This window comes from Mustelus asterias, chromosome 17, assembly GCF_964213995.1.
Source record: "Mustelus asterias chromosome 17, sMusAst1.hap1.1, whole genome shotgun sequence".
NCBI lineage: Eukaryota > Metazoa > Chordata > Chondrichthyes > Carcharhiniformes > Triakidae > Mustelus > Mustelus asterias.
Window position 1 is genome coordinate 28,028,986 of NC_135817.1, and position 9,700 is coordinate 28,038,685.

The window sequence follows — 9,700 nt, forward strand, 5'->3', positions numbered from 1 at the left end:
GTTGGACAAGGGTTCTGGAAGCATAGATGTGGGTTCTAGAAGGGTGGACAAGGGTTCTGGAAGGGTTGACAAGCGTTCTGGCAGGGTGGACAAGGGTTCTGGAAGGGTGGACAAGCGTTCTGGCAGGGTGGACAAGGGTTCTGGAAGGGTTGACAAGCGTTCTGGCAGGGTGGACAAGGGTTCTGGAAGGGTGGGTGAGGGTTCTGGAAGGATGGACAAAGGTTCTGGAAGGTTGGACAAGGGTTCTGGAAGGTTGGACAAGGGTTCTGGAAGGATGGACAAGGGTTCCAGAAGAGTGGACAAGGGTCAAAATATTTCCCTGATGGGATGAAAGAAGATCGAATAAAAATGGCATCTTGGCAAAATGATAGTGGCCATATTAGATATTCATTGTAGTGCCTCAGTTCCACCATTTTACTTCATGTCACTTTCTGAAACAGCAAAGAAATTAAATCAGTATCTCTAATGACTGAAAGCACAACCTTTCAAATCTGACTTTTGGCCAGAATTCTCTGATCTCGCACACCCTAGCACCCCTGCCAGCAAAAACAGAGAATTTGATGCTTGTTCACAGCATTGGGATTGGATCATCCCTGACACAGGCGAGGTTAGAGAATTCCAACCTTCATCTTTTCAGATGTATTATAAAGCTATGTATTTTAAAGCTCACCATGTAGTCAAGTGGAAATGGCAATACCAATGCACTATCAAGACAGTACTTACAGCTGGGTTTGCAAATGAAGAATTGCCACCAGGCCCAAATATCAGCAGACTGCTAACTCTCACGCAGCCATCCCAAAGTGGTTTCCCACTATTTTCTCTGTCCATTTTGTATCTGAAGTGAAACGGCACCATGGCTGAAGACAAGAAAGCAGCACCTCCTATGAAGGGTTCCAAAAAACATCAAGAAAATGGCCCTGAAGGGTGGGAAGAAGAGGAGGAAATCCAGGAAGGAGCATTTCTACATCTACAAAGTGACAAAACAGGTTCGCCCCAACATCGGCAGCTCCTCCAAGACCATGAGCATCATGAACTCATTCATCAACGACATCTTCGAGTGCATTGTGGATGAGGCTTCCTGCCTAGCCCATTACAATAAGTGGCAGACCATCAGCTCCTGGGAGATCCTGACCAGGTGCTTGCTGCTGTCTGGGGAACTGTCCAAGCATGCTGTGTTGGAGGAGACAAAGGTGGTGACCAAGTACACCAGCTCCATATAAACCGTGCCATGTAGTGAAAAACACACCCCTCCAGTTTCACCTCATCTGCTAATGCCACAGAGCCAGGGAATATCCCACCCGTTATAACTCCTCTGCTCACCTTCACTATACCAGTGCTTAGGTAATGAGTCACAGTTTCTGAAGAGGTAAAGACATGTCAAAAATTGGGAGAAGAAAGCTCTAATAGAAGTTCTTAAAATTGTCAACTAAAACTCATGAATGAACAAGTGAAGTTTTCCACAATTCTGGAGGCAAGTAAATTACAAAAATCCAGATCTGCTATACAACTCGAAGATAGGAGAGCAGCATGAGAGCAGTAATTAATACTGGAGTTTCTTAAATGCAACATGAATGCAAAGGTAATTGGTGGACCAGCGGAATTGGATTAGACAAACTTTTACAGGCTTTGCTGACATTTTTTAGGGCTTTTGTGAGACCAGATCTGGAGTTCTGTGCACAATTTTAGCATCCATTTCCAAGGAAGGATATCCTTTCCTTGGAATTGATAAAGTGGAGGTTCATTGACTACAGGAGAGATCACAGAGGATTGGAGAATAGCCAATGTTTTTCCTTTGTTTAGGAAGGATAGCAAGAATAATCCAGGTAATTACAGGCCAGTGAGCCTAAACTCAGTTGTAGGGAAATTATTGGAGAGGATTCTTTGAGACAGGCTTTACTCCCGCTTGTAAATAACTGGACATTTAGCGAGAGGCAACATGGTTTTGTGAAGGGGAGGTCATGCCTCACTAACTTGACCGAGTTTTTCGAGGAAGTGATGAAGATGATTGATGAGGATAGGGCAGTGGATGTTGTCTACATGGACTTCAGTAAGGTCTTTGACAAGGTCCCTCATGGCAGACTGGTGCAGAAGGTGAAGTCGCATGGGATCAGAGGTGAGCTGGCAAGATGGATACAGAACTGGCTCGATCATAGAATAGTAAGAGTTTTAACAACACCAGGTTAAAGTCCAACAGGTTTATTTGGTAGCAAATGTCATTAGCTTTCGGAGCGCTGCTCCTTCATCAGTGGAGTGGAAATTTGATCTCAAACAGGGCACAGAGACACAAAATCAAGTTACAGAATACTGATTAGAATGCAAATCACTACAGCCAACCAGGTCTTAAAGATACAGACAATGTGAGTGGAGGGAGCATTAAGCACAGGTTAAAGAGATGTGTATTGTCTCCAGACAGGACAGCCAGTGAGATTCTGCAAATCCAGGAGGCAAGCTGTGGGGGTTACTGATAATGTGACATAAACCCAACATCCCGGTTTAGGCCGTCCTCATGTGTGCGGAACTTGGCTATCAGTTTCTGCTCAGCGACTCTGCGCTGTCATGTGTCGTGAAGGCAACCTTGGAGAACGCTTACCCGAAGATCAGAGGCTGAATGCCCGTGACCGCTGAAGTGCTCCCCCTCAGGAAGAGAACAGTCTTGCCTGGTGATTGTCGAGCGGTGTTCATTCATCCGTTGTCGTAGCATCTACATGGTTTCCCCAGTGTACCATGCCTCGGGACATCCTTTCCTGCAGCGTATCAGGTAGACAACGTTGGCCGAGTTGCAAGAGTAGGTACTGTGTACCTGGTAGATGTTCCTCTCACGTAAGATGATGGCATCTGTGTAGATGATCCGGCACGTCTTGCAGAGGTTCCTGTGGCAGGGTTGTGTGGTGTCATGGTCACTGTTCTCCTGAAGGCTGGGTAGTTTGCTACGGACAATGGTCTGTTTGAGGTTGTGCGGTTGTTTGAAGGCAAGAAGTGGGGGTGTGGGGATGGCCTTGGTGAGATGTTCGTCTTCATCAATGACATGTTGAAAGCTCCGGAGGAGATGCCGTAGCTTATCTGCTCTGGGGAAGTACTGGACGACGAAGGGTACTCTGTCCACCGTGTCCCGTGTCTGTCTTCTGAGGAGGTCGGTGCGGTTTTTCGCTGTGGCGCGTCAGAACTGTCGATCGATGAGTCGAGCGCCATATCCTGTTCTTATGAGGGCATCTTTCAGCGTCTGGAGGTGTCTGTTGCGATCCTCCTCATCTGAGCAGATCCTGTGTATATGGAGGGTTTGTCCGTAAGGGATGGCTTCTTTAACGTGTTTAGGGTGGAAGCTGGAGAAGTGGAGGATCGTGAGGTTATCCGTGGGCTTGCGGTACAGTGAGGTGCTGAGGTGACCATCCTTAATGGAGATGCGTGTGTCCAAGAATGCAACCGATTCTGGAGAGTAGTCCATGGTGAGTCTGATGGTGGGATGGAACTTGTTGATGTCATCATATAGTTGTTTCAGTGATTGTTCACCATGACTCCAAAGGAAACTTGATTTCCTTTGGAGTCATGGTGAACAATCACTGAAACAACTACATGATGACATCAACAAGTTCCATCCCACCATCAGACTCACCATGGACTACTCTCCGGAATCGGTTGCATTCTTGGACACACGCATCTCCATTAGAACGGTCACCTCAGCACCTCACTGTACCGCAAGCCCACGGATAACCTCACGAGCCTCCACTTCTCCAGCTTCCACCCTAAACAAGTTAAAGAAGCCATCCCTTACGGACAAACCCTCCATATACACAGGATCTGCTCAGATGAGGAGGATCGCAACAGACACCGCCAGACACTGAAAGATGCCCTCATAAGAACAGGATATGGCACTCGACTCATCGATTGACAGTTCTGACGCGCCACAGCGAAAAACTGCACTGACCTCCTCAGAAGACAGACACGGGACACGGTGGACAGAGTACCCTTCGTTGTCCAGTACTTCCCCGGAGCGGAGAAGCTATGACATCTTCTCCGAGCCTTCAGCATGTCATTGATGAAGACGAACATCTCACCAAGGCCATCCCCACACCCCCACTTCTTGCCTTCAAACAACCGCACAACCTCAAACAGACCATTGTCCGTAGCAAACTACCCAGCCTTCAGGAGAACAGTGACCACGACTCCGCACAACCCTGCCACATCAACCTCTGCAAGACGTGCCGGATCATCAACACGGATGCCATCATCTCACGTGAGAGCACCATCTACCAGGTACACGGTACCTACTCTTGCAACTCGGCCAACGTTGTCTACCTGATACGCTGCAGGAAAGGATGTCCCGAGGCATGGTATATTGGGGAAACCATGTAGACGCTACGACAACGGATGAATGAACACCGCTCGACAATGTTCTCTTCCTGTGGGGGAGCACTTCAGCGGTCACGGGCATTCAGCCTCTGATCTTCGGGTAAGCGTTCTCCAAGGTGGCCTTCATGACACACGACAGCGCAGAGTCGCTGAGCAGAAACTGATAGCCAAGTTCCGCACACATGAGGACGGCCTAAACCGGGATGTTGGGTTTATGTCACACTATCATTAACCCCCGCAGCTTGCCTCCTGGACTTGCAGAATCTCACTGGCTGTCCTGTCTGGAGACAATACACATCTCTTTAACCTGTGCTTAATGCTCGGTCCACCCACATTGTCTGTATCTTTTAAGACCTGGTTGGCTGTAGAGATTTGCATTCTAATCAGTATTCTGTGCCCTGTTTGAGAGCAGATTTCCACTCCATCTGACGAAGGAGCAGCGCTCCGAAAGCTCATGGCATTTGCTACCAAATAAACCTGTTGGACTTTAACCTGGTGTTGTTAAAACTCTTTTTTTTCCCCCAGTCCAACGCCGGCATCTCCATCATGTCGATCATAGAAGACAGAGGGTAGCAGTGGAAGGGTATGTTTCTGAATGAAGGGCTGTGACAACTGGCATTCCTCAGGGATCAATGCTGGGACATTTGCTCTTTGTGATATATATAAATGATTTGGAGGAAAATGGAACTTGTTTGATTGGTAAGTTTGCAGACAACACAAAAATTAGTGGATTTGTGGATAGTGATGAGGACCATCAGAGGATACAGCAGGATATAGACTGGTTGGAGACTTGGGCAAATGGAGTTTAATCCGGACAAATGTGAAATAATGCATTTTGGAAGGTCTAATACAGATAGGAAATATACAGTAAATGGCAGAACCCTTAAGAGTATTGATAGACAGAGGGATCTGGGTGTACAGGTACACACAGGTTACTGAAAGTGGCAACGCATGTGGAGAAGGTAGTCAGGAAGGCATATGGCATGCCTTCATCGGCTGGGGCATTGAGTTTTAAAAATTGGCAAGTCATGTTGCAGCTTTATAGAACCTTAGTTCGGCCGCACTTGGAATATAGTGTTCAGTTCTGGTCGCCACACTACCAGAAGGATGTGGAGGCTTTGGAGAGGGTACAGAAAAGATTTACCAGGATGTTGCCTGGTATGGAGGGCATTAGCTATGAGGAGAGGTTGGAGAAACTTGGTTTGTTCCCACTGGAACGATGGAGGATGAGGGGCGACCTGATAGAAGTCTACAAGATTATGAGGGGCATGGACAGAGTGGATAGTCAGGAGCTTTTTCCTAGGGTGGAAGTGTCAATTACTAGGGGGCATAGGTTTAAGGTGCGAGGGGCAAGGTTTAAAGGAGAAGCAAGTTTTTTCTATACAGAGGGTGGTGGGTGCCTGGAACTCGCTGCCAGGGGAGGTAGTGGAAGCAGATACGGTAGTGACTTTTAAGGGGCATCTTGAGAAATACATGAATAGGATGGGAACAGAGGGATACAGTCCCCGGAAGGATAGGGGGTTTTGGTTCAGTCGGGCAGCATGGTTGGTGGAGGCTTGGAGGGCCGAAGGACCTGTTCCTGTGCTGTAATTTTCTTTCTTCTTGTTCTCTTTGTTCTAGATCCTGGGATTGACGAGGACTATCTTATAATGAGAGGCTGAGTAAATTAAGCTTCAATTAAATTAAGTTTGGAAGAAAGTGTATTCATTGAAGAAGGGACTTCAGGCACATCGGGCAGGCACAAAGAGTATACTTTCCTCTGGCTGTGGAATCTAGAACACAGGGGTACGGGATAAGTGGTTGATCATTTGGGACTGAGTTAGAAAGATTTCTTCACCCCGAGAGTTATGAATCTTTGAATTCTCTGTCCTAAGGTTTGTGAATGCTCCATCATTCAGTATATTCAAGGCTGAGAGAGAATTTTGATCTCTCAGAGATCGAAGGGTACGGGGAGTGGGCAGGAAAGCAAGCTGAGACACAGTTCAGCCTTGGTCATATTAAATGGTAGAGAAGGTTCAAGGGGCGCATTCAGTTCATGTCTTTCAGAAAACCTGGCTGCTTGTAAGGCCATAGATAACAAAATGTGAGTCATTCATTTACAAAGGACAGCTGTACAATTGCATTATGTGCAGTGCCCAGAGGGAATTTGCCATGTTTATTGATCATTTTACAGGCAGCAGAAGATGAACAGACCATTCCAAAATCAGTAAAATGCACTCTTTGTCTCAGTATGCAAAGCCAGCCTGTTCTTCTCAATGCTGACACTTGAATTATTAGTGACACATTCCTCCAGTTTGTATGTATAGAGAGAAGTCACTGGCATGATTTCAGAGGGGCACTAATGTATTATCTCTGGATACCTAATTTCTTTTAAACACCGAACTGTTTTTGATTTACAATTTCATCGAGGAATGAAAGAAGCTGAGATGAGTGGAGGGATTGCGAAGTACTCAGCTTATTCAATTCAGATGTGACTTCAATGGTTAAATATTCCTCACAGGATAAACTTGGTGTTTTATTGCTCTTCACTGTTCATTAACTCATCTTTTTTATCATTGAAAGGCCAATGAACAATCTGAAGTTGTTGATCTTCAGATAGGCTAGAAATTACTGTAAATTTAGCAACAGAAAACATCCAGCAGAGACATCAATATAAGACAAAGGCACCAATTACTAAGTAACAGACATTTTACAAAATGCAAAGACATGATCTGATCAATGTAATTCTTTCAATAAACCACACTTAACTGGTCTCAAGAGAAACAAAGGAGACCTGGGACACATCACAGCTTACCTCACAATTTGATATGGGTCTTTGATACAGTGAACGTTCAAATGAGCACTGTGAATGGAAAATCTTTATTTTTAGTTTGCACAGTAGTCCTGCGAATGCTGAATTTGTAATTTGTAACTTCCCAAATAAATTGATGCAAAAACAATATAACAATAATATAATTCTGCGCAACCATTTCCTATTTTCTCAGGGTATCTAAGAAAACACATATGATCATATTTATTTCAGGAATGGGGCACACTACATGCATGAAATGAACATAAATGCAGGATGGACCCAGAAGCTCTAAGCTCCAAGAGAGAGCAGGACACCCAACAAGAACCACAAGGAACTGAGACCATTACCCCAGCCAGTGTTTCTGTGGATCCCATCTGTAATGCATTGAGGGATCTGGAGCAAGTTACTGGCCTTAGAATCATAGAATCCCTGCAGTGCAGATCGACCCATCGAGCCTGCACTGACAACAATCCCATCCAGTCCTATCCCCGTACTCTCATGTATTTACCCTGCTAACCCTCTGACACTAAGGGGCAATTGAGCATATCAAATCAATCTAACCCACACATCTTTGGACTGTGGGAGGAAACTGGAGCACCCGTAGGAAACCCACGCAGATACAGGGAGAACGTCCAAACTCCACACAGTCACCCGAGGCCAGAATTGAACCCGGATCCCTGATGCTGTGAGGCAGTAGTGCTAGCCACTGTGCCACCTTGCCCTCAAGTAAGTGGATTGACAAAAGACCCACCAGTGCACACCAGAATATTTCAAACTAGATCAAGCAAATTTACCCTCTTGATAGCCAATTATTTGGCAATTGTGTCTGTTTTGTTGGCTGTTGCTCCCCTAGCTCACTAGTGTCTTTAGCTGGTGCCCAAATTAGGTGCATACTGGCATGGTGCCTGTGCCAGCAGTATTTAAGTTTATTGACACATGCCTGAGCTTGAATGCTCCAGAGAAACAAAGGTCAGCATTGTAGTAGAAGGCTTACTCTGTCACACATATGGTAGTGGAGCAGGTCCAAGCACCTTCAAGCGCATAGAACATATCATCCCATATTTTTACTATTCTACATGTATCTCCTTAGAAGATACCCCCTCTCCTTTCCTGACCCCGATCCCAGCAACACAGGAAATTCCTGTTCAACTCATTTTATTAAGTTATATTTATAGTTAAATCCTTCCACAATATGCTTTAATATTTTCCTAGTTTTTTTGTTAATAGCTTCATTTTAACTAGATACTTTCAGTGAATGGTCAATAACAAAATAAAATCCTCTTCCTATTATTTATAGACAGAAGTTAAGTTGAACAATTAACATTCATTCAATTTCCGGTGGACAATGGCATTAGTTTAAGACAAGCTGAAAGGGCACCCATCACAAGTGTTAGTGTTGGAAATGCAGTATCCAAGCGAAGATGATTGCTTGTCTTACTTGGATCAGGCTGGGTTTATTGTTGGAACCTGTGACCAGCAAGCCATTTGTTTGTGTTTGAAGTCAATTTGCGGATTCAAATTTCCTGTACTCCAGGGAGCTGCTGCATCCGTTGCCATGGCACCCAGAAACACTGGCAATTTGTATCTGCTACTTTTAGTACATGCACACACTGATGTTCGCTCCCTGATGCGAATCTGTGTCCCTTGATACCTATCCAATTTAGTGGTGTGAGAGGTTTATTCATTGACAGATGTGTGCAAATGGAGAAATTTCACTTATTACCAGACATTTTGGATGACCTCTGATTATGCTGTATAAACTAGCTGTGATTAAACAAATTTTGAACCCTTTGAAAGAACAGGTGGAAAGATATGTTTGCCTTTAGGAAATACCTGATCAATGGATATATCGAATAGATGTTTTATAAAAACCATGTGATTCTCGATCCTACTACTAGTATTCTGAGATTTATCATAGTATCATAGGATCCTTACAGTACAGAAGGAGGCCATCTGGTCCATCAAGTCTGCACCGACCATAATCCCACCCAAGCCCTATTCCTGTAACCTGGGTGTCCTTATGCATGAATCATAAAAAGTTGGTTTGCAGGTGCGGCAGGTAATTAAGAAGGCAAATGGAATTTTGTCCTTCATTGCTAGAGGGATGGAGTTTAAAAACAGCGAGGTTATGTTGCAGCTGTTTCAGGTGCTGGTGAGGCCACACCTGGAGTACTGTGTACAGTTTTGGTCTCCTTACTTGAGAAAGGATATACTGGCACTGGAGGGGGTACAGAGGAGATTCACTAGGTTGATTTGGAGTTGAGAGGATTGGCTTATGAGGAGAGACTGAGTAGACGGTGGCTATACTCATTGGAATTCGGAAGAATGAGGGGAGATCTTATGGAAACATATAAGATTATGAAGGGAATAGATAAAATAGAAGGAGAGAAGTTGTTTCCACTGGCAGGTGGAAACCAGAACTAGGGGCATGGCCTCAAAATAAGGGGGAGCAGATTTAGGATTGAGTTGAGGAAGAACTTCTTCACACAAAGGGTTGTGAATCTGTGGAATTCCCTACCCAGTGAAGCAGTTGAGGCTACCTCATTGAATGTTTTTAAAGCA

General features: G+C 45.0%; 1 pseudogene; it reads left to right on the plus strand.

Moving 5' to 3' along the window:
* Window positions 1–853: 853 nt before the first annotated feature.
* On the plus strand, window positions 854–1,220 carry LOC144506049 (histone H2B 1.1-like; annotated as a pseudogene).
* The last annotated feature ends 8,480 nt before the right edge of the window (window positions 1,221–9,700 follow it).